The sequence below is a fragment of the Pongo abelii genome, chromosome 1, assembly GCF_028885655.2.
Source record: "Pongo abelii isolate AG06213 chromosome 1, NHGRI_mPonAbe1-v2.0_pri, whole genome shotgun sequence".
Taxonomy (NCBI): Eukaryota; Metazoa; Chordata; class Mammalia; order Primates; family Hominidae; genus Pongo; species Pongo abelii.
Window position 1 is genome coordinate 225,943,762 of NC_071985.2, and position 27,261 is coordinate 225,971,022.

A 27,261-nucleotide genomic window follows, 5' to 3' on the forward strand; every position below is an offset into this window, starting at 1 on the left:
CCAACTCTGTAACGTAATTCAAATGATTGGGCAGACCAAAAGATACTATTCTCACACTCTTCCTCCTGAATCATTTTAAAAGAATATATTCATCTTACACTCAGGCCCCTCTTGAACGCCTGTGTGGGCTCTGTTTATCATGCCAACCCAGTTTTGTGTTTGTTTTTGTTTTGAGACAGAGTCTCTATCTTGTTGTCCAGGCTGGAGTACAGTGGCACAACCTCGGTTCACTAAAACCTCTGCCTTCCAGGTTCAAGCGATTCTCCTGCCTCAGCTTCCCAAGTAGCTAGGATTACAGGTGCCTGCCACCACGCCCGGCTACTTTTTGTATTTTTAGTAGAGACGGGGTTTCACTATGTTGGCCAGGCAGGTCTTGAACTCCTGACTTCAGGCGATCCAGCCGCCTCAGCTTCCCAAAGTGCTGGGATTGCAGGCGTAAGCCACCACGCCCGGCACCAGTTTTTATCATTTGTTCTCCATAGCTTCATCTCCGGTTGGCATCACGGCACAGAGAAGCAGGCCACTCTCTGGGACCAGGTTGAATCTCTCCAAGGAACAAATGCTGCTACTGCAAGGGTGTTTCTTAAGGCAACCATAAGTTTTTATTCTGGGGACTTGTTCAGGCATTTAAAATAATTATTAAAATTGTTGAAACTTTAAGTTTTTTGCTTTATACAATTTCCGACCTTTATAGGACAGTTAATTGCTGCACACTTTCTGCTTCTTTCAGGTGCTGGGAACTCCTTGGCAACACACGTTTCTCATCCCTTCACCACCAACACATTTTCACGTGCAGATGTTCCAATGACAACACTCCCATTAGTTTCTACTTGTGGGGGACCAAACCTCTTGCTTGAGTCAGACTTAGAAATAAGAAACTATATAAGCAGAGAACTGACAAGAGGGAAATTTTTGTCCACTAAGGATTCATCTTGAGCAAAGTTACTTGTCTTACACAAAGAGGGTTGAGGCTAGGCGCAGTGGCCCAAACCTGTAATCCCAGCACTTTGGGAGGCTGAGGCTGGTAGATTGCGTGAGCCCAGGAGTTCAAGGCCAGCCTGGGAAACATAGTGAGACCCCTATCACTACAAAAAATACAAAAATTAGCCAGGCACCGTGGCGCACACCCATAGTAGTCCCAGCTACTGGGAGGCTGAGGTGGGAGGATCACCTGAGCCTGGGAGGTTGAGGCTGCAGTGATCCATGATTGCACCACTGCACTCCAGCTTGGGTGACAGAGTACGACCCTGTCTCAAAAAAAAAAAGTTGGTTTTATGAAGCTTTGTGAATCTCCTGATAGGCCTTAGTACAATTAAACACAATGAAGACAATTGCTTTCTACTTACATGGGGCCTGGGGATTATTTCCCATTCACTAAGCCATTTCTTCTTCCTGCGTGCACAGGAAGACTCCATTTCCCAGTAGCCCTTGCTAGGGTGAGATCATGTGACTGAGTTCTTGCCAATATGGATGTGAGTGGAAGTGATGGTTGCTATCAGTTCAGCGTGTTGGAGCAGGTGTGAGCTCTTCACACTCTTGCTCTCTCATCAGGGGCTGTTAGCAAATAACTTCCAGATGGCAGATCTGTGACAGGGAAGCATACTGGATTCCTGAGTTGCTGCAGGAGGAGAGCCACCTGACCTCTGGACTCAAGGGAGCCACTTTTTGTGTTTGCCCCCTGAGCTTTGGGGATTACTTGTGCTCTTGGCCCACCCTGATTAACAGGACACACTTCTCCGATGCTACAGGGACCTTAGATATCTGAGCCCCGCACTGTGTCCCTAGAGACCTCATTCTGGGCTGCGTCAATCTATTAATCAATAATCAAGGACTATAATCATTCTTGGAAGCATCTCATTAACATGGGAGATTAGGATGCATTTCTCATGAACTTAAGAGCTCTCCTTTGAAACTCAGTCAGTAAGTAGGTACCGAGTTCCCCTCTTTGGCCAGCTCACAGTGTCCATTTCAGACCCAAAAAGGAATTCAAGGTGTCAGAGGCATTCGAACTAGAGCAACTCCATCTTGAACAGGAGCTGGGTAAAATAAGGCTGAGACCTACTGGGCTGCATTCCCAGGAGGTTAAGGCATCCTTAGTTACAGGATGAGATAGGAGGTTGGCACAAGATACAGGTCACAAAGACCTTCCTGATAAAATAGCATGCAGTAAAGAAGCCGGCCAAATCCCACCAAAACCAAGATGGTGACGAAAGTGATTTCTAGTCATCCTCACGGCTCATTAGATACTAATTTTTGTGCATTAGCATATGCTAAGAGACCCTCCCGCCAGCGCCATGACAGTTTACAAATGACATGGCAATGTTAGGAAGTTACCCTACATGGTCTAAAAAGGGGAGGAACCCTCAGTCCCAGGAAATGCCCACCTCTTTCCTGGAAAACTCACGAATAACCCACCCCTTGTTTAGCACATAACCAAGAAGTAACAGTAAGTACAAGTAGCTGAGCAGTCCACGAGTAGCCATTCTTTATTCCTTTACTTTCCTAATAAACTTGCTTTCACTTTACTGTATGGACTCACTCCGAATTCTTTTTCATGCGATATGCAAGAACCTTCTCTTGGGGTCTGGATTGGGACCCTTTTCCGGTAACAAAGGGAAGAGAATCAGAGTGCTACCTCACTCCGAGTCGTGAACACGAGAAGAGCTTGCTATCTATCATGACTGATATTTTTTTTATCATGGTGTGAATAATTGGCCACTATTCATCAAAAAGCTCCCCAAAAGCAAGAGGCTCTCAGCCGAGAATTCCCCTGCTTCTCCAAATGCACTAATCAGAGACCTCGCTCCTCAGCCTGTGGGGCTGCCATGAGGCCCCTCCCAAAATACCCATCACTGCTCTCCTTGAGGAGCCCCAGGGCTGCTGTAGATTTGTTCTCCACAAGACTCTGAAATGGGCAAAAAGAATACTTATTAAAATAATTCCAAAAGCACTTTAAACCTTTGATTAAGAAGACAAGTGATTTTCTATATTCCCATGATAACTATTTCAGTATTATTACATGTAATGTATTATTTCATTATAGCTGATCAGAGTCCTTGCATTGACATTAAATGACAACACTGAGACACATGGGCGTGATGGCGGGCACCTGTAATCCCAGCTACTTGGGAGGCTGAGGCAGGAGAATCGCTTGAATCCAGGAAGCAGAGGTTGCAGTGAGCCGAGACAGCGCCACTGCACTCCAGCCTAGCAGCCTAGGCAACAAGAGTAGGACTCCGTCTAAAAAAAAAAAAAAAAGAAAGTTCCCAGAAGCAGGACAATGCAGGGCAGGTGCCAGGGTGTTCGTGGTGTTCGTGGAAGGGGCTGTGGGGGGAGAAACTTCCTGCACCCTGTAGCACCGGGGTGCCCAGCAGTCTCTGCTATCTGCTCAGCATCCAAGGCCTGTGGCCTTAAACTCATTTTGGAGAGGCTTCCCAGCAGCAGCTGTGCCTGACCGTACTTGGGTGGAGTCTCCACCTCTGAATTCTGTCTCCTTTTCAGAAAGTAACAGTTTTGTACAGTTTTGCCTTTTTGTAAAGTGTAGGCAATTATAATGGTGATACCAACATACACAGTTTAAGTGGTCCCTCTCTCCCTCTCTCCCAAGCTCCATGATGACAGTCTGAGCGGCCCCTCTCTCCCAAGCTCCATGATGAATATTTCTAGGCCCTTTGTGGGCCTCCTCACCACACTCCATGGAGGAGGGCAAGCTGGGGTTCATCTTGCCAGGCTCAGCTCAGCTCAGTTCCCCTCCTTGGGGTCTGCCCTGGCTCTGCTGTCTTCGGGTGGCTACCCACAGCTCAGTTATTCAGCCTCACGGAACAGGTCTTCTTTACCCTCTCTGCCTTCCTCGGTAGACCGTGGGCTCCTGGGACATAAGGAGTGAATCTTGTGTATGTTGGTGTCTCTGGGACCCAGAACAGAGTTAGACGTAGAGTTGAACAAATAACCTTGAACCGATCTAGTGCTTTTATTTTTTTGTCCAAGATTCCTTGCTCCAAGAAGCTGTTGTAAGTAAGGAGCCAGGTTCCCTTTGTCCCGCTGCGCCCTGGCTAACTCGTGGAATTCCCCTCTCCATCATCACTGGTTTGTGACCTGGGTTGGTCAAATCCATCCCGTCTGCCCTAAAGGCAGTCTCCACACTCTGTGCAAAGATAAGGTTCTCATACAAGGTCTTTCTAGAAGGGGACAGTGCTGGGGAACATTTGCTGCAGAGGTAACGTGTTAGGAGGAAAGTAAGGAAACCAAGTACAACAGAATGAAAGCAAGCTGACCCGCCTCTGGGAATGCTGACTTCTTCAACTTCATGCCTTCCCACTTGACAGGGTTGGTCCCTGAAGGAGGCACTAGCAAGCACTCCTGGGATGAGATCTCATCTTCGAGTGGTCAGAATTCCAGCACAGTGCCAAGAAAACACAGCTCCAGCTCCCCCACTTTTTATAAACAAACTTGTAAACGGCCCTCATCTTAGGAGTGATGTTGCCAGCCCAACCCAGACTTTCCGACTCACTTCGAAACGATGTCGCTGCCAACTTTCCAGCTTAGAAAGAGGGAAACTTCATAAAAGGCTCCATTTCCATTTGGCCTGTGGGGGAGGATGGAATACATGGTGAGTCGGAAGCTATGAACAAAACAAGTTTATAAAAATTCCAAATAAAGAGGCGCCTCCAGTGAAATTAGCCAGATGAAAGTTGACAAAGCTGACGGCCCTGCGTGGGCTGCGGTAATGGGGCGACGTGGGAGGAGGGCTCTGCTGAGAAGGCAGGAGAAACGTGGGGAGACACACGTGGGAGGGGACAGCTCTCAGCATCGCCAAAGAACAGATCCTCCAAGCGAATGATTTAAGGATTTAAATGAGACAGTCAAGGCTTTTTTTTTTTTTTTTTTTTTTTGAGACAGGGTCTCACTCTGTTGCCCAGGCTGGAGCACAGGGGTGCGATCATGACTCACTGCAGCCTTGACCTCCTGGACTCAAGCAATCCTCCTGGCTTGACCTCCTGAGTAGCTGGGACTACAGGCAGGTGCCATCATGCCCAGCTAATTTTTGTATTTTTTGTAGAGATGAGGTCTGACAATGTTGCCCAGGCTGATCTCAAACTCCTGGCTTCAAGCGATCCTCCCACGTTAGCCTCCCAAAGTGTTGGGATTACAGGCATGAACCACTGCACCCGACCAAGAGTCAAACATTTTAAGTGCTAGATAGGACCTCAGCACATCGTCTTCTCCACTCGCCTGCCTCCCAGAAACTTAGAACAATGGCAGGAAAGGAGATGCAAATGAATCATTTCTATTTGTATTTCTATTTTATCTTGTATATTATTATAATTGTGGTCTTTTTTCTAAAGCTCTGTTAAAGGAAAAAAAAAAACCTTCTGAGTTAATTACATAATGTTTAGAGAATATGGTATGTATGATATCAATTCCGTGAAATTTGCTGAGACTTCTTTACAGCCTAAAAACAGAGTCAATTTTTAGAAGTGTTCTACGTATGCTGGAAAAGAATGTGTAGTCTCCACTAGCCAAGCTCCAAATCCAGGCCCCATGAAGAAGGTGTGGACCGGAGAGACTTGAGCAGGGAGGGGGGATGGGGGAAGCTCACTGGCTGACGTCGGTGTAGACTCTGGAGGGTGGGGGTGCCGGGAAACAATGCGTGGCTGATGCAGAAGTACAAAGTAGGCCTGTGTGAGTGGCAACTCCCAGCACACGTGAATTTTATTACCTTTCTTATATTAAGTGTTGAGGACTTTCAACTTCTTGTAATAAGTATGTGGAACTTCTCTTCCAAGTTCCATCCCAAAGGAGGCACAGAGTCAGGAAGATGGCACCCTCAACATGAGGTTCAGTTGTGATCAAGTGAATTGGAGAACACACCTCAGATTTGTGGCCAAATAAGTTCCCTCTCAGGTTAGAAGTATCCCCCAGTCCCAGGCAGGGTCGGACATCTAAAGCCCAATTAGGATCTAAGTCCAGGATCTCCTGATTCAAAGTAAGAGGTAGAGGCCGGGCGTGGTGGCTCACACCTATAATCCCAGCACTGTGGAAGGCCGAGGCAGGTGGATCACTTGAGGTCAGGAGTTGGAGACCAGCCTGGCCAACATGGCGAAACCCCATCTCTGCTAGAAATACAAAAATTAGCCTGCCGTGGTGGTTCATGCTTGTAATCCCAGCTAGTTGGGAGGCTGAGGCAGGAGAATGGCTTGAACCCGGGAGGTGGAGGTTGCAGTGAGCCGAGATCATACCATTGCACTCCAGCCTGGGTGACAGAGAGAGGCGCTGTCTAAAAAAAAAAAAAAAGCCGGGCTTGTTGGCTCACGCCTGTAATCCCAGCACTTTGGGAGGCCGAGGCGGGAGGATCATGAGATCAGGAGACAGAGACCATCCTGGTTAACACGGTGAAACCCCATCTCTACTAAAAATATAAAAAATTAGCCAGGCATGGTGGCATGTGCCTGTAGTCCCATCTACTAGGGAGGCTGAGGCAGGAAAATTGCTTGAACCCAGGAGGTGGAGGTTGCAGTGAGCCGAAATGGCACCACTGCACTCCAGCCTGGGCAACAGAGCAAGACTCTGTCTCAAAAAAAAAAAAAAAAAAAAAGCCCCCCCCAACACCCCATATACTTACTGCATATTGTGTGTCCTTTCCAAGCACATAAAACAAATATAGAACATTTATAAAAACTGACCAATTATTAGGCCATAAAGAATCTCAGTACTTGCTTTTGCAGCTTGTATTCTAAAATTGGAACGAAGCAGAGATGATTAGCCTGGCTCCTGTGCAAGGATGACCAGCGGGTTCATGAAACGTTTCATACCTTGCACAGTCCCAGGAGATCATTTCATTATCCACTGACTAGCACTAAAGAAACAGTGTGAGTCAAAGGAAAATGGGTGGCATCCAATATTGAAATTGTGATTTTCACTACAAAAAATATATTAGTAAATTGCATAGAACTGATATAACATACACTTTATACTCTGCACACAGTGTAATCAATGCAGAAGTTATTTTTCATGCAGATTTTAAAAACTTCCACAACCTTAAAAATATACAAGAAGAAATCTAAAAATTATTGAATGTCTAAAATTGAGTAACAAAAACATCTCAAAGCTTTTTGCAGCTAAGGTGCTAACTTTAGGTAACTTTATTGTTTTAAATGCATATATTACAAGGAAAGAATTGTTGAAATTCTAATAAAAGAGATAATTGTCTTTCAAAAGTTATGAAGAGAAAAAGAGAAGGCATTAATAACAACATTAAGAATCAGGCCAGATGCCGGAAGCGGTGGCTCATGCCTGTAATCCCAGCACTTTGAGAGGCTGAGGCAGGTGGATCATGATGTCAGGAGTTCAAGACGAGCCTGGCCAACATGGTGAAACTCTGTCTCTACTAAAAATACAAAAATTAGCCAGGCGCGGTGGCAGGTGCCTGTAATGCCAGCTACTTGGGAGGCTGAGGCAGAAGAATTGCTTGAACCCGGGCAGCAGAGGCTGCAGTGAGCCAAGACCATGCCATTGCACTCTAGCCTGGGTGATATAGTGAGACTCCATCTCAAAAAAAAAAAAAAAAAAAAAGAAGGCCGGTCACAGTGGCTCACACCTGTAACCCCAGTAATCCCAGCACTTTGGGATGCTGAGGCGGGTGGATCACTTGAGGTCAGGAGTTCAAGACCAGCCCAGCCAACATTGAGAAACCTCATCTCTACTAAAAATACAAAAATTAGCCAGTCATGGTGGCGCGCAGCTGTGGTCCTAGCTACTCGAGTGGCTGAGGCATGAGAATTGCTTGAACCCCGGAGGTGGAGTTTGCAGTGAGCCGAGATCACACCATTCCACTCCAGCCTTGGTGACAGAGCAAGACCCTGTCTCAAAAAAGAAAAAAGAATCAAAAGGTTCACAGGTGCATGTAAAAATACTAAAAATCAAATTATTTTATGAAAAATAATATGCCAGAAAATTTCAAAGTTAGATAAACTGACAATTTTCTACAAGCATATGAGTTAGTAAAACTCAAGAAGAAATATAAAGTGTGGACCTCTCGGTAGTGATAAAAGAGATTGAAGTAGTGATGAAAGATGTACCCATCCCCCAGCATCAACAAAAGCATCAGGCTCAAATGGATTTATGGGCAAGTTTTACCAACATTTTAGAAACAGATCACTGATATTTTATATAAATTATGCCAGAGAACAAGAAAAGAGGCTGGACGCAGTGGCTCATGCCTGTAATCCCAGCACTTTGGGAGGCCGAAGCAGGCAGATCACTTGAGGCCATGAGTTCGAGATCCGCCTGGCCAACATGGTGAAACCCCATCTGTACGAAATACTAAAAAAATTAGCTGGGCATGGTGGCATATGTCTGTAATCCCAGCTACTTGGGAGACTGAGGCACGAGACTCACTTGAGCTCAGGAGCCCAGGATGTGGAGGTTGCAGTGAACCAAGATCACGCCATTGCTCTGCAGTCTGGGTGACAGAGGGAAACTCTATCTCAAAAAAAAAAAAAAAAAGAAAGAAAGAAAGAAAGAAAGAAAAGTTCATCTCAATATGTGCAGAAAAAGTCAATAAAATCCATTTAGGATGAATACCTCCACAAATTAGTAATACAAGGGAACTTCCCTAATAATTCCTTAATGTTATAAAGGGTATATAAAAGAATCCTACAGTAAATATTGTAGGTCCTAGCCAATGCAATAAGTGGAGAAAAACAAATATATGAAGATTAATATCTGTATTTTGCTTTAAAAACAGAAGGCAGTCATTATTCATAGACCTCATGATTGGTTGGGAAGAAAAATCTTTTAAATATACTGATAAAATATTTGAATTAATAACTGAATTTACCAAGATTACCAAATACAAAGTCAGTGTATAAAAATTATATTTCTAAATCCAGTTACAAATACAAAATGAAATCTATAGATAAGATATCATTATAATAGTTTCTTTTCTTTTCTTTTCTTTTTTTTTTTTGAGACGCAGTCTCACTCTGTCACCCAGGCTGGAGTGCAGTGGTGTGATCTCAGCTCACTGGAACCTCCGCTTCCCAGGCTTCAGTGATCCTCTCATCTCAGCCTCCTGAGTAGCTGGGACTACAGGCACGCACCACCATGCCTGGATAATTTTTGTATTTTATTGTAGAGACTGGGTTTTGCCATGTTGCTAAGGCTGGTCCTGATCTCCTGAGCTCAAGCAATCCTCCTGCCTCGGGCTCCCAAAGTGCTGGGATTACAGGCATGAGTCACTGTGCCCAGCCTATAATAGTTTCAAAGAAAATAAAAAACAGAGTAGGCTGGGCCCAGTGGGCTCACACCTGTTATCCCAGCACTTTGTGAGCCCGAGGCAGATGGATGGCCTGAGGCCAGGAGTTCAAAAGCAGCCTGGCCAACATGGGGTAACCCTGTCTCTACTAAAAATACAAAAATCAGCCTGGTGTGGTGGTGCACGCCTGTAATCTCAGCTACTCAGGAGGCTGAGGCAGGAGAATCACTTGAACCCAGGAGGCGGAGTTTTCAGTGAGCCGAGATCACGCCACTGCACTCCAGCCTGGGCGCAAGAGTGAGACTATGTCTCAAAACAAAAAAAAAAACAAAAAACAAACAAACAAACCAAAAAACATATAATAAATCTAAGAAAAGATTTTTAAAGATTTCTACATAGAAAACTACAAAACACTGAGATTAATTAAAGAAGGTCTAAATCAATGTTTATAGTTTGAATACTCAATTTTATAAAGATGCCAATTCTTCTCAAATTGATCTACAGATTCAACTTGATCCCAATACAAAACTCAATAAGACTGAGTGTCTGGGTAAGTTGAAAAACAGATATTTCAAGATCATACCATTGCACTCTAGCCTGGGTGACAAGAGTGAAACTCCATCTCAAAAAAAAAGAAAAAAGAAAAGCAGATTTTATAACGTACATGGAAATGCAAAGATCTAAGAATATCCAAGATCATCGTGGAGAGAAGAGGTCAGAGTTGGAGGACTCACTGTGTCAGATATTGAGACGTCTGAATTGTTTCCACTCTTTTGCTATTACACACAGTGATGTACTAAACTGCTTTTGTATATGTCTTTTGAGCATTTTTGCAATGTATCTTTGGGATAGAGTCTTAGCAGCGTGCTTCAGCATCTTGTCATATGGTTAAAAGTCATTGTATTTTTATTTTGTAAATGGTGGGTTCATATCTCTGGTGCATTCTTCTATGGAGATATTCCCCCTTTTTTTTTAGGCGCTCTTCGTATATTAGGTATTAAGTTGAAGCCTATGAAATTGCCATTTTGTTAGGTCAAAAATGGTCAAATATCAGCAATTTCAAATGGCTTAACCTAAAATATAGATACTTTTGTAAATGTTTTTTTCGCTTTTTTTTTTACTTAGCATATTTGTTTTGAGACGGAGCCTCACTCTATCGCCTAGGCTGGAGTGCGGTGGCAAAATCTCGGCTCACTGCAACCTCCGCCTCTTGGGTTCAAGCGATCTTCCTGCCTCAGCTTGCCGAGTAGCTGGGACTACAGGTGCACACTGCCACACACGGCTAATTTTTGTATTTTTAGTAGACATGGGATTTCACCATGTTGGTCAGGCTGGTCTTGAACTCCTGACCTCAGGTGATCTCCCGCCTCGGCCTTTCAGAGTGCTGAGATTACACGTAAGAGCCACCATGCCAGGCCAAATTTTATATTTTTATGTAAACGTATTTATCAATCTTTTTCCTTATTGTTTCTGGAAATTGAGTCATAGGAAAGTTTCTTTATTTGTAGGTTATACAGTAATTTCTCCACGTTTTCCTTATTTTACATCTAAATATGTGATCCATTAGGACTTTATTCTGTTGGATGGTATAAGAATGGGCTCAATGCGTCCAGGTGCGGTGGCTCACATCTGTAATTCCAGCACTTTGGGAGGCCGAGTCGAGCGGATCACAAGGTCAAGAGATCGAGACCACCCTGGCCAACATGGTGAAACCCCATCTCTACTAAAAATACAAAAATTAGCTGGGCGTGGTGGCGTGTGCCTGTGATCCCTGTTATTCCTGAGGCTGAGGCAGGATAATAGCTTGAACCTGCGAGGCAGAGGTTGCAGTGAGCCGAGATCGCACCACTGCACTCCAGCCTGGCAACAGAGCGAGACTCCGTCTCAAAAAAAAAAAAAAAAAAAAAAAAGAAGAGTGGACTCAATTTTGTATTTCTTTGTAGCCTTCTGGGTATCTTAATCCCATGTATTAAAATTCTCCCACTGATTTGAGATGTCAACTTAACTGTATATTGAATTTCTATGTTCAGTTGGGTCTATTTCTGGATTTCCTATTCTGCTTGCTTTATGTGTCCATATATGCACATATCAATACCATACTGGGGCTTTTTGTTTGTTGTTGTTTTGAGACAGCGTCTCTTTCTGTTGCCCAGGCTGGAGTGCAGCGGCACGATCAGGGCTCCCTGCAGCCTCCATCTCCCAGGCTAAAGCAATCCTCCCACCTCAGCTTCCCAAGTAGCTGAGACTACAGACATGCACCACCACTCCTTGCTAATTTTTTTTTAATTTTAGTAGAGACAAGGTCTCACTATGTTGCCTAGAATGATCTTGAACTTCTGAGCTCAAGTGATCCTCCTACCTCGGCCTCCCAAAGTGCTGAGATTAGAGGCATGAGCCACGTGCCCAGCCCATATAGATTTAACTACAGAGGCGCTATAGTGGGCTAGCCAACCCCCAAGTATTTCATTTGTTTTTTGGGATGGAATTTTCCTGGCAATTCTTCGCTCCTTTCTTCTTCTAAAGGATTTTTATGATCAACTTGTCCAGTTGCAGAAAAACCAATTTGATATTCTTGTTGGGACTGTGCTATCATTAACAGGGAGCATTGCACTTTCTATTTCTTCTCTAGTTAGTTTTGACAAGTTTAAATTTTTTCTAGGATTTTACCCATTTAACCTATGTTTTCATGTTTACTGGCTTAAAGTTTTTATCATCTTCTCTTATTATAAATATTTTACATTTTTTCTGACTTTGTACTTTTGTCCTTTTCTCATTCTTAGTTTTATTTATGTTTTTATAAATAATCTTTTTTCTTTGAGCAACCTTTCCAGAGGGTTGTCCATTTTCTTTGAATTTTCAAAGGAGTAAACTTTTGTCCTCTCTTGTATGTCTGTTTTCTATTTTGTGTTGGGTATTTAACTCACTCGTTTTTATTTTTAAATTTTTACTGATACAAGTATTAAATGTTCTAATTTTCCTGTAAGTTTTAGCTTTCCATCACACACATTTTGATGTGTTGTGTTTTCATCCTTCTTTTTTTTTTAATTTTTTTTTTTTGAGACGGAGTCTCACTCTGTTGCCCAGGCTGGAGTACAATGGCGTGATTTCAGCTCACTGCAACTTCCACCTCCCAGGTCAAGCGATTCTCCTGCCTCAGCCTCCTGAGTAGCTGAGATTAAAGGCACCTGCCACCACGCCCGGCTAATTTTTGTGTTTTTAGTAGAGACAGGGTTTCACCATGTTGGTCAGGCTGGTCTCGAACCCCTAACCTCATGATCTGCCTGCCTCCGCCTCCCAAAGTGCTGGGATTACAGGTGTGAGCCATCACGCCCGGCCTCATGCTTATTTTCAAGACATTCTGAACTTGGTTTCATATTTCTTTATTGACTTAAGAGTTATTAGAGGCTTTTAAATTTCCAGGTGAAAGATCTTTTTGCCTTTTCATTTGTCATTAATCTCTAGTTTTATTATATTACGGCCGTTTCACACATGAGGCTGAGAAAGACTCAGAGAGGTTAAGCGAGTTGCCCAGGAACACATATTTAGTAATGAGTGGGGCTGGACTGGAAACCTCAAAGTCCATCTTTCTTTCACTGCCCCACCCTGCCCTGCATGGTTCATAGGTAGATATGCTATTTAATCATTCCAGGCAAAATTCCAGTGGGTGTTATTACAAGACAGTGAAGCATAATTGATGAGCTCGTTATGAAATATTAAAATTTAATTTTTGTGGGTAGGAAATTAAAGTGTTGTTAGAAGTAGCAATTAAGTGGATTTTTTCTTAAAGTGACTCTCTGTCTAGGCAGAGCCTAGAAAGGCTGCTGAAGGCAGAGTAGATGGGGATGTAAGCCCAGGAAGCAGAAGTCAGGATGGGAGATACGGTCATAAAAGCCAGTACAAAGATTGTTACTGAGTTGGCCAGGCGGATCTGTTTGCCAGGACCCTCAGAGGAGCCTTATGAAAATAGTCTCAGAACTGTTCTTCTGGGGAAAGATGGCAAAAGAGTGTATCTACTAGCTCCTGTCCACCACTAGTCAAAGGTAGACCCTGGGCTATATCTCCCCACAACTCTAGGCTGGGCAGGAGTTGACACTGATTGATCTGTGCCCCTGCATGGCTTGAGACATGTGTGGCTGTCCCTGGGCAAAGCTGGTGGAAGTTGGCTCAGAACAGTTAGAGAGTAGACAGAGGCCAGGTGCAATGGCTCACGACTGTAATCCCAGCACTTTGGGAGGCCGAGGCGGGAGGATCACTTGAGGTCAGGAGTTCAAGACGAGCCTGGCCAACATGGTGAAACCCCGTCTCTACTAAAAACACAAAAATTAGGTGGGTGTGGTGGCGCATGCCTGTAATCCCAGCTACCTGGGAGGCTGAGGCAGGAGAATTGCTTGAACCCGGGAGTCAGAGGTTGCAGTGAGCCAAGACTGTGCCACTGCACTCCAGCCTGGGCGACAGAGCAAGACTCCATCTCCAAAAAAGAAAAAAAATCTGCACATATCTCTATGGTATTTGTGACTCATGTGTACTGTTAATGCAGCCAGTGAAATACATAGCGTCCAGCAAATAGATTAATTCACACTCCACTGATACACATTTTCCATTCCCTACTCGGAGACTTGACGCGGTTCGCTTAATTCTCCCCAAGAAATGAATGGCTGGGGTCACTGCATCCATAGTAAAATGGTGAATGTCATATTTTTTCCCCGACACAAATATCCTACACTGCTGTGGCACTGTGATGGAATTCTAAGTTACTACATAAATGCACGGTGCTATTATCATCAGTAAATGGCCCAGCTGAGGACAAAAGACAGGGCAGAGCTGGGGAGTCAACTGCTCGTGTGCGTCTCCCGGGGACGCCTTGTAGGGGTGCCCAGTCGCCATGTAGGGATACCCAGGAGCACCTGCTGCCACTGGAGTACGTGGACAGTCATTCTCCGGCTTGGTGTAAATTTAAATAGTATATGTTCTACCGTGCTTCAAAAGGCAACATTTTTGTTGTTGCTGTTCTAAGCCTTTCTGGGAAAAATCCACATGCTGCAAAATACAGGCTTAAATTCATGAAGATATTTGGACTTCAGAATACATTTTAAAAGCAGGTGAAAGTTTTCCTCTCCCTTACTAATCTCCCTGTGGAAAATTACCAAAGACCTCATCGGGGACCTAATTGAAGGAAAAAAGTCGTTGTCATCATTAAAGTTGTTGCTGTGACTATAATAATCACTTCTTCAGAACCCGGCTCTATGTGGAAACTAAATGAGTAAACAAGTTGCCCATGAGGGAAAGGAAAGCCTTCCAGCTCTACATGACATGCAGTTGATGAACTTGGTTCAATCTGGGAAGAGAAAGGCCGGTGGAAGACACCGCCCCCGACTCCAGTCCTACCACCAGTTACCCATTAGCCTCACCTGGAGATGGCTGAAACAGCATAAACAACCTCCAAACACCCAGCCACTGCAGCCAGCTGTTCTAGAACTGAAAGGACACCAGTTCCTCTTTAAGTCTCCGGGTGACACTCATTGACTCATATGTGTCATAGTTAATATGAATAAGACTTTCCTGGATTAACTTAGATATCACTAAATTGCCCAGTGAGGAGAAGCAATTTTCATTTACAGAAAACTATTACTGACCATAAAACTCTTTAGCCGTGACACTCACTAATTACTGATGACCCAAGGCTGGTGACCACGTCCTTCCCGGGCTGCCCCCACACAGCAGGGGCCCAGCCTCTTCCTCCTCCACTGCACGGAACGAGCAAGCTGCCTGCTGCTCATCTCGCCTTGTCTTTCCGAAACCAACAAAACCTATCTGGTTTTGTTCTGCATTCATGAATGATGCTTGCTGTTCAGAAAAATGCAAGCGTTGGTTGACAAAGTTTAATGAATAAAAAATGTCAGTGTGACTTCATGGAAATGTTGGTTCTCATCAGTCTTTTTCCCCTTGCAAACACAAAGCGTTTTCTTCTACCGCACTCTGGGAGACGTACTGAAATAATTGTGTCATCGCTCCAGTGAAAACATCCTCATTTCTGTCCTCATAGGGACTTTTGAGAAACTCAGTTGTCACTTTCTCAACACCTGTACTTGAATTGCTTTGCGTCCCTAACTGAAATCTTCCAGCCCCCAAGATCGGGGCTGTGATATACCATGGTGACCAACTTCACCTACCCCTCAATCCTGCCAAGCTTTGGTGAGATTCCCAGGGTGGCGTCCCACCACCACCATGTAGGTCCCTGATCACCCCTCTCAGCAAGGACTGTTTCAAACTGTCCCCGCTTCTCAGACAACAAGCCACTCCCCCTCCCACTCAATCACAGCAGAAGACTGGATTCCTATCTTATACAGAAAATGGCTGTTACTGGTGGCTGCCAGACCCGCAAACCTCCTGGTATTTTCCATTCTTTCCTGCTTCCCGCCTTCGTCCTGTCCAAGGCCAAGGTCTCCGTCTGTGCCCTACAGTGCCCACCTTCTCTGAGATCTCCCTCTAGTACAATCTCTTGCTGTTGGGACCTCAGCGTCTCTCTCGACCACTCCCTCTGCCTCTCTGCCTGCTCCGCTCCTCCAGCTTCCTCCCAGCTCCACAGAGCTGTCTGTGGCAGCCACTGCCGCTGGTTCCCTGTCATCCAGTTCCCTTTTTTCTTTTGGAATTGAAGCCCCCTGGGTTTGGCTGGCCACGCACTGGTGACTATAAGGCCAGCCTCTCTCACTGGCCAGTGTGGCCATGCTTCTGAGCTCCCAGGGCGCATCTGAAAAGACACCGCTTGTCCCTGACCCCTTTCCCTTTCTGAGGACTGCAGCATGGACATGAGCAAGTGGGCTGCCTTTGACCATGCAGACGAAGACAACACCCTGGGCGCGGCAGAGCCACGTGGAGGAGGCGGGCTGCAGGCTGACCTCACGCAACAGAGCCACTCACCCCACAGCCCCACCTAATGTCTGCTTGGGCTTTTACGTGCAAGAAAAATAAACCTTCTGTCTTGTCTAAGTCACCGTCATCTGATCTGTGTGAAAGCAGCCCAACCAATATGTTAATAAGATATTTTCTGATGGGAATGTAAATTAGTATAGCCATTATGGAAAATAGTGTGGAGGTTCGTCAAAAAAATAAAAATGGAACTACCACATGCTCTGTATTAGTCCATTCTCACAGTGGGTAATTTATAAAGAAATTACCCACCCACCTGAGACTGGGTAATTTACAAAGAAAAGTTTAATTGACTCACAGTTCCACATGGCTGGGGAGTTCTCAGGAAACTTACAATCATGGTGGAAGGCACCTGTTCACAAGGCGGCAGGAGGGAGAATGAGAGACAAGCAAAGGGGAAAAGCCCCTCGTGAAACCATCATATCTTGTGAGAACTCACTCACTATCACAAGAATGGCATGGAGGTAGCCGCCCCCATGATTCAATTACTCCCATTGCTCCCTCCCATGACACGTGGGGATTATGGGAACTACAATTCAAGATGAGATTTGGGTGGGGACACAGCCAAACCATATCATGCTCTAATCCCACTACTGGGTATATATCTGAAGGAAAGGAAATCAAGTCAGTCTGCTGAAGAGACATCTGCATTCTCATATCCATTGCAGCACTATTCACAATAACCAAGATATGGAGCCCACCTCAATGCCCATCAGTAGATGAATGGGTAAAGAAAATGTGGCATTTATACATGGAATACTATTCAGTCCTAAAAAAGAAGAGAATCCTGTCATTTACAACATGGATGAACCTGGAGGACATTATGTTAAGTCAAATACGCCAGGCACAGATAGACAAAGAACGCATGATCTCACTCATATGTGGAATCTAAAATGGTTGGACTCATAGAAGCAGAGAGTAGAATGGTAGTTACCAGGAGCTGCCGGGAAGGTTGGGGAAAAGTTGGTCCCAAGGATACAAAATTTCATTCCAGGCACAGTGGTGCTTGCCTGTAGTCCCAGCTACTAGAGAGGTTAAGGTGGAACGATGGCTTGAAGCCTAGGAGTTCCAGACCAGCCTGTGCAACATAGTGAGATGCTGTCTTAAAATAAAGAAATAAATAAAATGGAAAAGACAAGACAACTTTTAAAGAAGAATACAAAATTTCAGTTAAGAAAAATAAGTTCAGGAGATCTACTGTATAACAAGGTGACCATAGTTAATAACTTTTTTTTTTTTTTTTTGAGACAAAATCTCACTCTGTCTACCAAGTAGCTAGGACTACAGGCATGTACCACCACCACTAGCTAACTTTTTTTTTTTTTTTGAGACAGAGTCTTACTCTGTCACCCAGGCTGGAGTGCAGTGGTGTGATCTTGGCTCACTGCAACCCCCACCTCCTGGGTTCAAGCAATTCTCTGCCTCAGCCTCCCGAGTAGCTGGGATTACAGGCGCCTGCCACCACGCTCGGCTAATTTTTGTATTTTTTTTCTTTAGTAGAGATGGGGTTTCACCATCTTGGTCAGGCTGGTCTTGAACTCCTGACCTCATGATCCACGTGCCTGACCTCCCAAAGTGCTGGGATTGCAGGCATGAGCCACCGTGCTTGGCCTAATTTTTGTATTTTTAGTAGAGACAGGGTTTCATGATGTTGGTCAGGCTGGTCTCAAACTCCTGGCCTCAAGTGATCTGCCCACCTCAAACTCCCAAAGTACTGGGATTACAGGCATGAGCCACCATGCCCAGCCAATAACATATAGTATTGTTAAAAATTGCAAAGAGGCCAGGTGAGGTGGCTCATGCCTGTAATCCCAGCACTTTGAGAGGCCGAGGCAGGCGGATCACTTGAAGTCAGAAGTTGGAGAACAGCCTGGCCAACATAGCAAAACCCCATCTCTACTAAAAACACAAAAGAAATTAGCCGGGTGTGGTGGCCCATGCCTGTAATCCCAACTACTTGGGAGGCTGAGGCAGGAGAATTGCTTGAGCCTGGGAGGCGGAGGTTGCAGTGAGCCGAGATCGCGTCACTGCACTCCAGCCTGGGCAACAGAGCGAGACCTTGTCTCAAATAAATAAATAAATACATAAATAAAGAGATTACACCACTGCACTCCAGCCTGGGTGACAGAACAAAACTCCGTCTCAAAAAAAAAATTGCTAAGAGAGTAGATTTTTATTTTATTTTATTTTACTTTTTGATATGGAGTTTCACTCCCATCGTGCAGGCTGGAGTACAGTCGTGTGATCTCAGCTCACTACAGTCTCCACCTCCCGGGTTTAAGGGATTCTCCTTCCTCAGCCTCCCGAGTAGCTGGGATTACAGGCATGTGCCACCAGGCCCGGCTAATTTTTATATTTTTAGTAGAGACAGAGTTTCACCATGTTGGCCAGGCTGGTCTTGAAGTCCTGATCTCAGGTGGTCCTCCCACCTCGACCTCCCAAAGTGCTGGGATTACAAGCGTGAGCCACTGCGCCCGGCCAAGAGAGTAGATTTTAAGTGTTCTCACCACCAAAAAAAAAAAAAAAAAAAAAAATGATAAGGGGGTGTGGTAAAAGAAAAAAAAAAGGGCCAGGCTCGGTGGCTCACGCCTGTAATCCCAGCACTTTGGGAGGCCAAGGCGGGCAGATCATGAGGTCAGGAGATTGAGACCATCCTGGCTAACACGGTGAAACACTGTATCTACTAAAAACACAAAAAATTAGCCAGGCGTGGTGGCGGGCACCTGTAGTCCCAGCTACTTGAGAGGCAGAGGCAGGAGAATGGCGTGAACCCAGGAGGTGGAGCTTGCAGTGAGCTGAGATCGCGCCACTGCACTCCAGCCTGGGCGACAGAGCGAGACTTTGTCTCAAAAAAAAAAAAAAAAAAAAAAGAGTGTGTGGCGGCAGATATATTAAGTGTTAATTAGCTTGATTTGGCCATTCCACAATGTACAGTCGCCCTCCCTTAAGCACATCTTTGCTTCTTGTGGTTTTAGTTACCTCCAGTCAACCTCAGTCTGAAAATAGGTGAGCACAGTGCAAGAAGATATACTGAGAAAGGGAGAGAGAGCGAGCACATTCACACAACTTTGATTGCAGTATATTGCTATAACTGTTCTATTTTAACTAGTTAGCAACTGTTCTACTTTAACTAGTTAGCAACTTTGTTGCTAACCTCTTACAGTGCCTAATTAGTTGATGAAACTTTGTTTTCAGTATGTATGCGTAGGACAAAGCATATTGCATATGGGGTTGAGAATTATCTGTGGATCTTGGGAGGTGATCCCCAGGGATAAGGGGGAACTACTGTATATCTTTCAAAACACCATGTTGTAGGCCATAAATATATACAAATTGGCCAGGCATGGTGGCTCACGCCTGTAATCCTAGCACTTTGGGAGGCCGAGACGGGTGGATCACGAGGTCAGGAGATCAAGACCATCCTGGCTAACACGGTGAAACCCCGTCTCTACTGAAAACACAAAAAATTAGCCGGGCGTGGTGGCGGGCGCCTGTAGTCCCAGCTACTCGGGAAGCTGAGGCAGGGGAATGGCATGAACCCAGAAGGCGGAGCTTGCAGTGAGCCGAGATTGCACCACTGCACCGTCTCCAAAAAAAAAAAATATATATATATATATATATATATACACACACACACACAAATTTAATTGACAATCAAATAAATAAATATAAATATATTTTTAGACAGGATCTCACTCTGTCACCCATGCTGGAGTGCAGTGGCCCAATCACAGCTCACTGCAGCTCGACTTTCCCAGGCTCAGGGGATCCTCTCACCTCAGCCTCTCATGTAGCTGGGACAACAGGCACGTGCCATCATGCCCCATTAATATTATGTATTATTTTGTAGAAACAGGCACGGTGGCTCATGCCTGTAATCCCAGCACTTCGGGAGGCCAAGGCGGGTGGATCATGAGGTCAAAAGTTCGAGACCAGTCTGGCTAACATGGTGAAACCCCCTCTCTACTAAATATACAAAAAATAGCCAGGTGTGGTGGTGGGTGCCTGTGATCCCAGCTACTTGGGAGGCTGAAGAAGGAGAACCACTTAAACCTTGGAGGCAGAGGTTGCAGTGAGCTGAGATTGCACCACTGCACTCCAGCCTGGGCGGCAGGGTGAGACTCATCTCAAAAAAAAAAGAAACAGGGTCTCCCTCTGTTGCCCAGGCTGGTCTCGAACTATCTACCTGCCTTGGCCTCTCAAAGTCCTGGGATTACGAAGTAATTTTTAAAAAATAGATGATGTCTGTACCTCCCCTCTACCCCCGCTTCCACTCACCCCTCACCTCGCTGCTGTTGTGCTCTCCCCACCACTGAGCTGAAGCTGCCCCCAGCCAGGTCCCTGTGAACACCCCAGTAGTAGCTCCCACAAGGCGAATCAGCCCGGACCTCCCTGCAGGCTCTGGTCCTGCTGTCCAGCGTGGCCCTCTGGTCATCACGTCCCCTTGGTGCCCTTCTCACGAACTCTCCGGCCCCCGGATACTCGCTACAGCCCCCTGCACTGCCGCCTCCTTATTTTCTCACTAGGCACCTTCCCGGAGTGATTCTATCTGCTACCACGTGTTCAAGCGCAGAGACAATGGCTCTGACCAATTTAAGTTAAATTGGAACTTACTAGAAGGATGTGGAGTAGCTCATAGCATAGTGAAAGGTGAAGAACCAGGGACCCAGCTAATAGGAACAGAATCATCTCCTCAGGCCGTTCCTTCTGAGATGACTCAGCTCTAGCCATTTTAAAGTTTTGTGTTGTCCAGGCACGGTGACTACGCCTGAAATCCCAGCACTTTGGGAGGCTGAGGCAGGTGCATGACCTGAGGTCAGGAGTTCGAGACCAGCCTGGCCAACATGGCGAAACCCCCATCTCTACTAAAAATACAAAAATTTGCCAGGTATAGTGATGTGCGCCTGTAGTCCCACCTACTCGGGAGGCTGAGGCATGAGAATCACTTGAACCCGGGAGGTGGAGGTTGCAGTGAGCCAAGACTGCACCACTATACTCCAGCCTGGGTGACAGAGTGAGACTCTGTCTCAGAAAGATAAAGTTACGTGTAATTCTGCTAAGGATACCAGTTTTAGGGAGGGAGCATGTGATAGATGGAACGTGTGTCATGTACCCAGTTCTTGGCAAGCAGGGAGGGACATTTTAACGGTCAGCTGTATCACGACTGTGTCCCATGAGTGAGGGAGTGGATTTCCAGACCAATATTGGTGCGCTACATCAGAAGACAGAAGGATGAACACTAGGTAAGCAGAAAGAACATCATTCTGGCCGGACCCGGTGACTCATGCCTGTAATCCCAGCACTTTGGGAGGCTGAGGGAGGCGGATCACCTGAGGTCAGGAGTTCTAGACCAGCCTGGCCAACATGGTGAAACCCCATCTCTACTAAAAATACAAAAGTTAGGCAGGTGTGGTGGTGGGCTCTTATAATCTCAGCTACTTGGGAGGCTGAGGCAGTAGAATAGCTTGAACCCACCCAGGAGGCGGAGGTTGCAGTGAGCCGAGATCACGCCACTGCACTCCAGCCTGGGCAACAGAGCAAGACTCCAGCTCAAAAAAAAAAAAAAAAAAAAAAAACAGAACATCATTCCAAGCCGGGTCCTGCCTGCCCAGCAACCATGCGTTCTGCTTCATACACAAATAATTTCAGAACTGCCCCAAACAGAACACAGCTACCATAGATCCAAATGGAAACAGGCCTCCTTATAGACCTCCTTTTTTGCTGTTTTAAAAGAGATAGGGTCTCACTTTGTCACCCAGGCTGGAGTGCAATGGCGCGATCATACTCATTGTAGCCTTGAACTCCTGAGCGTAAGTGATCCTCCTGCCTCATCCCCCAAGTAGCTGGGACGACAGGAGCCACTGTCCCCTGCCTTAAAAGCTTTATAAGCCTCCAATGCATCCAGTCTCCAGTTCTGGGTCTGGAGGAAAGCCTGTCCTTCCTCTAGTTCTATTACAATCCCATCTTAATATGAGGCAAACCATGGATTAAAAGGTAAATTTGGCCAGGCACGGTGGCTCACGCCTGTAATCCCAGCACTTTGGAGGACTGACGGGGGAAGATGGCTTGAGCCCATGAATTTGAAAGCAGCCTGGGCAACAGGGCAAAACCCTGTCTCCAGAAAAAGCAAGAAAAAGAAAAAAATTAGCCAGGCAAGGTTAATGTCCACCTGTGGTCCCAGGTACTCAGGAGGCTGGGGTGGGAGAATTGCTTGAGCCCAGGAGGCAGAGGTTGCAGTGAGCCGACACTCCAGCCTAGCTGACAGAGTGAGACCTTTTCTCCAAAAAAAAAGGAGTAGGGGCATTGAGCTGGGTAATGTAGCTCACACCTGTAATCCCAGCACTTTGGGAGACTGAGACGGGAGGATCACCTGATCCGAGGAGTTTGAGACAAGATTGGACACCACAGCAAGACCCTCTCTCTACAAAAACAATAAAAATAAAAATTACCCAGGCACGGTGGCACAGGTCTGTGGTCCCCAGCTACTTGAGAGGCTGAGGCAGGAGAATCGCTTGAGCCCAGGCTGGAGTGCAGTGGTGCGATCTCGGCTCACAGCAACCTCCACCTCCTGGGTTCAAGCGATTCTCATGCATCGGCCTCAGCCTCCCGAGTAGTTGGGATTACAGGCGCCTACCACCACGCCTGGCAAATTTTTGTATTTTTAGTAGAGATGGAGTTTCACCATGTTGGCTGGGCTGGTTTCGAACATGCCTGTGGTCCCAGCTACTCAGGAGGCTGAGGTGGGAGGGTCACCTGAGTCTAGGAGGTCGAGGCTGCAGTGAGCCAAGATCGCACCACTGCACTCCAGCCTGAATAACAGAGTGAGACCCTGTCTCAAAAAACGTTAAAAGAAAAAGAAACAGATGTGTGTGTGTGTGCGTGTGCACCTGCATGTGTTCATGTGGTGTGTTTGCACGTGTGTATGTGTGTGTGTTGGTGTGCATGTGTATGTGTGTATGTGTTGGTGTGCATGTGTGTGTATGTGTGTGTACACGTGTGTGTGTATGTGTGTGTGGCGTGGTGTCTGTGTATGTGTTTGTGTGCATGTGTGTATACATGTGAACGTGTGTATGTATGTGTGTGTGTGTTTGAGTGTGTTTGTGTGTGGTGTGTGTATGTGTATGTGTGTGGTGTGTGTGTGTGTGGTGTATGTGTTTGTGTGTGGTGTGTGGTGTATGTGTTTGTGTGTGGTGTGTGGTGTATGTGTTTGTGTGTGGTGTGTATGTGTTCGTGTGTGGTGTGTGTGTATGTGTTCGTGTGTGGTGTGTGTATGTGTGTGTGGTGTGTGCGTGTATGTGTGGTGTGTATGTGTGTACATGTGTATGTGTGTGTTTGTGTGTTTATGTGTGTATGTGTGTGTGGTGTGTGTATGTGTATGTGCACGTGGTGTGTGTGTGGGGGTGTGTGTATGTGTGTGTGGTGTGTGTGTATGTGTGGCGTGTGTATGTGTATGTGTGTGTGGTGTGCGTATGTGTGTGGTGTGTGTGTGGTGTGTGTATGTGTGGTGTATGTATGTGTATATGTGTGGTGTATGTGTATCTTTGTGTGTGTGTGTCTGTGTGGTGTGTGTGTTGTGTGTGTGGCGTGTGTGTGTGTGTGGTGTGTGTGTGCTATGTGTATGTGTGTGGGGTGTGTGGGGGGTGTGTATGGTGTATGTGTGTGTGTGGTGTGTGTATGTGTGTGTGTGGTGTATGTGTGTGTTTCTGTGTGTGGTGTGTGTATGTGTGTGTGTGGTGTGTGTATGTGTTTGTGGTGTGTGTATGTGTGTGGTGTGTGTATGTGTATGGTGTGTGTATGTGTATGTGTGGTGTGTGTATGTGTGTGTGGTGTATGTGTATGTTTATGTGTGTGTGGTGTGTGTGTGTGTGTGTGTGTGTGTATTTATTTGAATAAGAAATTGGCTCCCATGATTATGGAGCTGACAACTCTCAAGGTCTGCAGGCAGCAAGCTGGAGGCCCAGGAGGGCTGGTGGTGTGGCTGCAGCCGGTGTCTGAAGGCCTGAGAACCAGGAGGGCGGGTGATGCAGCTGCAGTGTGAAAGCCGGCAGGCTCAAGACCCAGGAAGAGCTGATGTTTCTATTTGAGTCTGAAGGAAGGAAAAAGACTGAAGTCTCAGCTCAAGACAGTCAGGCAGGAGGAGTTCAACTGATTGGCCAAGGCCCACCCCATGAGGAAGGCCTGAAACTGTGCAAGGGGGAACCTCCAGGGGCTCCCATGTTGCAGACAGCCTACGGATTCTAATGTTCATCTCATCTAAAACAGCCACACAGACACACCCAGAGTCATGTCCGACCAAATGTCTAGGTACTCCATGGCCCCGTCAGGGTGACACATAAAATTAACCATCACAGCATCCTCGAACGCCAGTGCACGTGGTGAGACCAGTGACTGCCGATGGTGTGAGGCTTGACCTTACGGGCTGAGGACAGAGCCACCGCATCGCAGCCTGGCTGAGCTGAAGCGTCTTCTCTGGCTGTTGGCCCTCTCCAAGCTACTGGCTTTTGGGGTCACCCAGTAAATTGGCCAGAATGTGTCATCCAGGTGTGGCACCTGTGGCCTCTAAAATCCAGCGACCTCCCAAACACGGGATTATTTCTCACAGATGGCAGGGGCCAAAAGTACAGCCGCTGGCTCTTCACTTCAGAGGGGGCACCCTGGCATGCCCCAGACCACCAGACCCCTAGAAATTTCACAGACATGAGGCCGGGCACGGTGGCTCATGCCTGTAATCCCAGCACTCCGGGAGGCCGAGGCGGGCGAATCACGAGGTCAGCAGTTCAAGAGCAACCTGGCCAGCATGGTGAAACCCCGTCTCTACTAAAAATACAAAAATTAGCCAGGCACGGCAGCACGTGCCTGTAATCCCAGCTACTCAGCAGGCTGAGGCAGGAGAATCGCTTGAACCTGGGAGGTGGAGGTTGCAGTGAGCCATGATCACGCCAACGCACTGCAGCCTGGCAAGAGAGTAAGACTCTGTCTCAAAAGAAAATAAAAGAAAATAAAAGAAAAAAGAAAAGAAAAGAAATTTCACAAACATGAAGACCCTGAATCCTCATGGGAGTAAATCTTCCACCATCAGACACTCACATTTCTCACCAAGCTATCTGTGATACCTGATACTTTACTGTCTACGCGGGGAAATTTTTGGTTACTGCTGTTCACCGCCCACACCACAAATCATCAATGAGTTCAAGATCAGCATCCTTTTTTTTTTTTTTTAAGACAGGGTCTCGGGGCTGGGTGCGGTGGCTCACGCCTGTAATCCCAGCACTTTGGGAGGCTGAGGCGGGTGGATCACGAGGTCAGGAGATCGAGACCATCCTGGCTAACACAGTGAAACCCTGTCTCTACTAAAAATACAAAAAAATTAGCCGGGCGTGGTGGCGGGCGCCTGTAGTCCCAGCTACTTGGGAGGCTGAGGCAGGAGAATCACTTGAACCCGGGAGGCAGAGCTTGCAGTGAGCCGAGATCGCGCCACTGCACTCCAGCCTGGGTGACAGAGAGACTCCGTCTCAAAAAAAAAAAAAAGAAGACAGGGTCTCACTCTGTCTCCCAGGCTGAAGTGCAACAGCACGATCTTGGTACACTGCAGCAGCCTCCGCCTCCCAGGCTCAAGTAACCCACCCACCTCAGCTTCCCAAGTAGCTGAGACTACAGGTGTGCACCATGCCCAGCTAATGTTTGTATTTTCTGTAGAGAGGGGCTTTCACCATGTTGCCCAGGCTGGTCTCAAACTCCTGGACTCAAGTAATCTGCCCAGCTCAGCCTCCCAAAGCTCTGGGATCACAGGCGTGAGCCACCGTGCCCAGCCTTGATCAGCAGCATTTTGTGACACAGGATATAAGGACTGGATAACCAGGCATTATTTATCAGAAGAGAGAAAATGGACAATTGATTGTGAACAAGAAGAAGACTCAGTGTAGTTATTTTACAGTCACAGATTTTAAATATGTAGTCTTCATGTTCAGGGGCCTTTGGAGAAGCCTGGTGTTTCGTCCCATTGACTTCAGTTAAGGAGGGTAATGAGCTTGGGAACCGACAAGAACAACTGCCTGGGCAACTCTTCCAGGTCCCCGGCGTTTGTTTTCATGTGGTCTATTTCCTGGTGGCAATAACATTAGTTTACCTTGAAAATGAGAGAAGACACTTTTATGGCACGATGTCGCCATGGTGCACTGGAGTCTTGCTCACGAAGCTCTGTTCTGTGCACCCCCTTCCTGTGAGGTGCTGGGAAGGCAGGGAAAGGCGCTGACTCCAAACAGAAGCAATATTCAATTAGAGAAAAGCGAAAAACCAGATTTATTCCCATCTGGCTTGTTCTCCAGAACACTTCTTTAATCAGAATGCAGAGGGGAATAGCCTGAGAAGAGAAGCGTTTCTGCTGCATTGAGTATTTGTCAGGGCTTTGAGGTTAGAAATTTGGAAACATGAACTCCCATGAAGCTATTCCTACAGTTCATGCACCTGCAGTTCCCAATTTCTAATGTTTAAGCTCTGGATTTGTTAATATCCCCCCTTCTTGAAATAATCAAGTGTTTATAATCACATGTTGAATATTTTCAGTCTTCACAATGAGATTGTTTATATCATAGAAAACAAACACAAAATTTGCTCAAAGGAGAACGGGAAACACAATTTCAAATACCAGCTGTTTTGAAAATGATTGTACTCCCAACATCACAAAGCTGTCAGCCGATGTCCCCTTCCCAAGAGAAACCCAAATTCAGGGACAGTGTCCTCAGCTGTCATTGCCTGGGGCAAGTGACAACTGTCACCCTTGGTTCCTGATTTTACAAAAAGATTGTCCTGGGAAGGAAGAGTTGTAAGATGGTAGTTTTCACATGACTAGTGACTACCTTTTTTTTTTTTTTTTGGAGACCGAGTCTCGCTCTGTCACCCAGGCCAGAGTGCAGTGGTGTGATCTTGGCTCACTGAGGCCTCAGCCTCCCGGGCTCAGGCAATCCTTCTACCTCAGACTCCCAACTAGCTGGGACCATAGGTGTGTGCCACCATACCCAGCTAATTTTTGTATTTTTCGAAGAGATGGGGTTTCACCATGTTGCCTAGGCTTGTCATGA

The 27,261-nt window shown here is 46.2% G+C and overlaps 1 long non-coding RNA gene and 1 other non-coding gene across 2 annotated transcripts in view; one reads left to right on the forward strand and one right to left on the reverse strand.

Moving 5' to 3' along the window:
- Window positions 1-587: 587 nt before the first annotated feature.
- The window catches only part of LOC129059767 (uncharacterized), a 33,124-nt gene continuing 6,450 nt past the window's right edge, over window positions 588-27,261 (reverse strand). Inside the window, exons 2-3 of the long non-coding RNA XR_008525853.2 lie at window positions 26,310-26,431; window positions 588-4,585 (exon numbers count right to left, since the gene is read on the reverse strand). This is a non-coding gene — a long non-coding RNA (uncharacterized LOC129059767). The remainder of the gene's footprint in view (window positions 4,586-26,309; window positions 26,432-27,261) is intronic.
- On the forward strand, window positions 6,714-6,816 carry LOC112131036 (U6 spliceosomal RNA). The gene has a single exon (XR_002913197.1). It is a non-coding gene; the product is annotated as a U6 spliceosomal RNA (small nuclear RNA).